We start from the raw sequence: 4,660 nt of genomic DNA, 5'->3' as shown, positions 1-4,660 counted from the left end.
ATCTCTACTCCCGGGTCTAGCTCTCGCCTAAAACATAATAATTATCCCTAATTAATATTGGCCCTCAAGAAGCTAGAATAACCCTCCTACAACTCACAGAAGTGTAAAAGACCATTTTACCCCTCCAAAGCTTAATAGTCCTCAATCTTCACCAAATCCTAAAAGTCAACAAAAGTCAACAGTAGGGAGAACGTGGCGCGTACCAGCTCTGTACACGGGGCGTACCCCGTGGCTATCCAGAAATAAGGAACTTGACCCCTACGCTGCGCGTACTGGGATTACGCCCAACGTAAGTCCCAGTTTCACACTCCTCGTGGTTTTTGGTCTGAATCGGCTAAGATATAAGCTCATATCCCAAATCTGGTTACTCTAATGCCTCTTAATTCATAAAGTCAGTGACTTTAAGCCTTTACATGGCTGTAAAGGTCACCAACACCCAAATCTTACCACATCCTTCCTTAAGAGACTCATAACTCATGCATGGTCAGCTCTTAATGACCAAGATTAGATTTTTATGGCTCTATAACACAAAATAAACTAACAAGGGACAGATCTTGGATTCTAGGTGCTTATCAACTCATAAAGCCATAAACTTTCAGGAGAAAAACCCTAAAACACGTCACAAAAAAATAGAAACAGAAGAGTAGAAAAGCTTGGAGCTTTTTACCTCCAAATGAATCTTTTCTCACTGCTAAGCTCAGATCCAAGTGCTTGGGCTCTCACTCCTTCTTCTCCAAAGCTTCCTTTCCACTTCTAATGCTCAAGAACACACCCACAAGCTCTCAAAGGCACCCTCTTGCTACAAGAACAAGGGTTAGGGTTTTGGGGAGGATAAGTCTCTGGAAATGGTGGCTCACAAGGAGGCCATAACATTCTTTAAATAAGTAGCTCACTTATGATTAGGGTTTCATTCTGGGCCTGGTACGTCGGGCATACTAGGCGGCCCTCCGCGATCAAACATGCTGATATGTGCATATTTACCCATGTGTTTATTACAAAATTTTATCAATTATTAGCTAATTATTTGCATAATATGGGCAAAAGGTACTTAATAATGTCTAAATTATATTTTCAATCTAGAAGACAAGCTTGGGAGCAAAAAGAAAGAAGGAGAAGCAATCATAAGCTAGAAAATGAAGAAGGAAGAACAAACCTAACCCTACTCGCCGAGTCTAGTTAAATGTTTGCAAAGTAATATCCAAACTCCTTGCCGTACACATATTTCTCAAAGGAACTCGGCGAGTTGGGCACCTACTCGCCGAGTAGACCTTGTTTTGAGATAATTATAAATAGTAGATAGAATCCCGAATGGAGGAGTTTTTTGGCTTCCTTGGAGAGCAACCTGCGACTGAAGATACCTTTAGAGACCTAAAGAACCCTAATCTTTGATCATTAAGAAGACTCAAGGTGAATTAGGTTAAATCTTCCACTTAATCTAGAAGTAAATCATGTTTAGTTCAATTGAATTCGTTTTTAGCTTCTCTTTGGCTGTAATCATCAGCTGAATTTCATAGTTTCTGTTTAAGAAAGACTAATTTACTCCTATGGTGTGGTTTATACTTTAATTGATTGATTATTGGTGATTTTATTAAACTAAGTTTGTTAAAGAACCTTATCCATTGATTATGACTATTTTCTGTTAATTGGAAGACAATTAGGTTGCATGAACATCTCTTAATTGTTAACCTCATATGATTTATGTGAACACTTCATTATATGCCTAGGATTAGTGAATATGAAACTAAGATTAATTAGAGAATGGGTAAATTAATGTGTGAGCTTGTTTGGTAAACCAACAAACAAGAGGTTAGTTGAACTACCAATTTGATTAAACAATTACAAATCTTATTCAATCCAAATAATTGAACTAGGGAGTTAATTAGTTTAAACACTTGATCATTGCTTAAATTGAGTAATCTCCTAAGGGTTGGTAATAGCGAATGCGAATCTAATCACTATAGAAACTATCAATATATTACTTTATCATAAAATTAACCATAGGAGTGAATTACTTGGACCTAAACAGAAATCCTTTTATTAAATTTGGTGAATTTTTACTTGTTTTAGTTGCTTAGTTAATTAAATGTTAGGAGGTGTGTTTAAGTTTCTAGTCTTGTAAAACTAGAGAAAAACTCTTTACTTTTATTACTTGTCTAGTTAAAATTAGTTATTAGTTTAATTTCTGTTCCCTGAGTTCGATACCCTACTTATTTAACTATACTACTTAAAGACAGGTTCACTGCCTTTGTGTGCTAAAATTATATTTTTAGAGTAGGAATAAAACAGTGCATTTTTACACACATCAAGTTTTTGGTGCCGTTGCCGGGGAACGGTTCAAAAATTAAATCTAATTACTAGTTTTATCGATCCTTTGTGTGGGGTTATCTTACACAAAGTTATTTTTTTAGTAATTCAGTAATTAGAATTAAGTTGTAGTAATTATTAGTTTTTAGTCGTTTTTATTAAATTTTATCTGTTTTAGCTTTTTATATAGTGAACTCACCGAGTGCAGTCGACCCTACTCGGCGAGTCCACTGTTGATTTGCAGTATTTTTTTTATATTTGTTCTTTTTACACGTTTTTTTTCTCTTGTTCTGGTCGTAGGATTTTCATGACCAGAGGATCCAACACTCCTTTGGTTCCCCCCTTTGAAGACCCATAATCCGCTTTGAGGAAAAATAGAGGCAAGGACGTTGATGGCTCGAATACACCTAAGAAGTCACCTTTGACTAGCTTGAAAACTATTTTCGGGAAGAAGAAGAAGAACAAGAAACTAGGAGAGACCAGTAGTAGAAAGAGCGAAGAAAGTAAGCTAGAAGATATTGAAGACAACCCAAAAGAAGCTGAATTTGAATACGACTACGAAACCGAATACGAAGAGGAAAGCGATCAAGAAGGAGACTTGGACAACACCATGGCTAACATTGATGAAGTCCCCATGGGCGAATGGAAGAAGAGGATATGAGATGATACAAGCCCAGGACTTGTGCAACCCGCAATTCCCGCAACTGCCACTTTTAAGCTTAATGGTCACATACTTGCTCAACTCAAAGAAACCCCCTTCTACAGAAAACACCATGAAGATGCTTACAAAGACTTAGATGAAGTTAATGATGTAGCTGACTACTTCAATGTTCCAAACGTGCCTCGCGAGACTCAGCTGCTTCGAATGCTTCCGGTTACATTGAAGGGTGCTGCAAAGGATTGGCTCAAGTAACTTCCCCCCGGATCCATCACTACATGGGCCAAGATGAAAGAAGAGTTTATTGATCAATTTTGCCCACCTTCCAAAATAGCTAAGTTAAGAAAGTCATAGACAACTTTGAGAAAAAATCTGGAGAATCACTTTATGAGGCTTGGGACAGGTACAAAAGTCTACTAAGAAATTGCCCACATCATGATCTTAATAGTCAACAAGAAGTCTCCATTTTCTATGATGGAGTGAATTTTACAACAAGGCAATTACTTGACTCGCAAGGCCCACTCACAAAGAAAGCACCCCCAGTGATAAAGAAACTAATTGAGGAATTCTCTAAGCATTCTAGGGAATACCACGACCCAAGGAATGATGTGACGAGGGGAGCAACTTATGCAGCTTCAGAAGATTTGTCAGCAGTTATGGCTATGTTGAAAACCATGGATAGGAGGATGGATAAAATGGATCAAACAATACATGCTATTCGGGTGGGTTGTGAGAATTGTAATGGAACCATCTTACTAGAGATTGTGACTTGGACGAGAATGGGTACAAGAAGGTGCAGGTATGCTACTCCAGTGGTGACAAATATGATGATGATTGGTGAAAACCAAAGAAGGAGTGGCTTCCTTATGAAGAGTACAAGAAAGCTATGGAGGAGAAATATAAACAAAAAGGAAGAGGTTTTTACCAAAAGGAGGAGCCGGTGCAAGAAAGAAAACCAAGTTTGGAGGATATGCTTACTAAATTTGTAGCTGCTTCAGAAAAGAGACACAATGACCATGATGCTGCAATACAAGAGACAAGAACAATACTTAGAAATCAGCAAGCATCTATCCACAATATTGAGACACAGCTGGGGCAACTTGCCCCATAAATAAATCAAAGATCACCGGGAGAAATTCCTAGTAAAACCGAAAACAACCCACGAGGCGCGCACATAAACATTATAGCGGGAAGATCATTACTCCCCTGGCTCCTATTCAGAATGAAGATCCCAAGAAATTACAAAAGGAGGATGCAGAAAACCCGAGCCAAAAGCAAAACTAGCTAAACCTAAACACTACTCGCCGAGTTCCCGATATGGACTCGGCGAGTCCGCCTCCTGATCAGAAAAGTCCACCTCCTGCAAAGCCATATCAGCCTACATTGCCAATCCAGCCAGAGCTAAGAAAGAAAAGAATGAAGAAGACTACCAGAAGTTTCTAGAACACATAAAGGCTCTTCAAATCAACATACCATTCATAGAAGTGGTTGCCCAAATGCCAAAATATGCTAAGTTTCTCAAAGAGCTTCTAACTAATAGAAAAAAGATGGAAGAAGTGAGTGAAGTGGTTCTCGATGAGAATTGCTTAGCTACAATGTTGAACAAGCTATCAAAGAAGAAGGGTGACTCGGGAAGCTTAACATTGCCTTGTCAATTTGGGAATTTGGCCACCATTCATGCTTTGGCCAATTCAGGAG

The 4,660-nt window shown here is 38.4% G+C and overlaps 1 pseudogene; it reads right to left on the bottom strand.

The window, feature by feature from the left end:
* Positions 1 to 3,306: 3,306 nt before the first annotated feature.
* LOC111893232 (small nucleolar RNA R71) lies at positions 3,307 to 3,404 on the bottom strand (annotated as a pseudogene).
* Between the last annotated feature and the right edge of the window lie 1,256 nt (positions 3,405 to 4,660).

The sequence above is a fragment of the Lactuca sativa genome, chromosome 3 (assembly GCF_002870075.4).
Source record: "Lactuca sativa cultivar Salinas chromosome 3, Lsat_Salinas_v11, whole genome shotgun sequence".
In the NCBI taxonomy this organism is placed as follows: Eukaryota; Viridiplantae; Streptophyta; class Magnoliopsida; order Asterales; family Asteraceae; genus Lactuca; species Lactuca sativa.
Note: the sequence above shows the minus strand (reverse complement) of the source record. Positions and strands in the feature narration are given on the sequence as shown.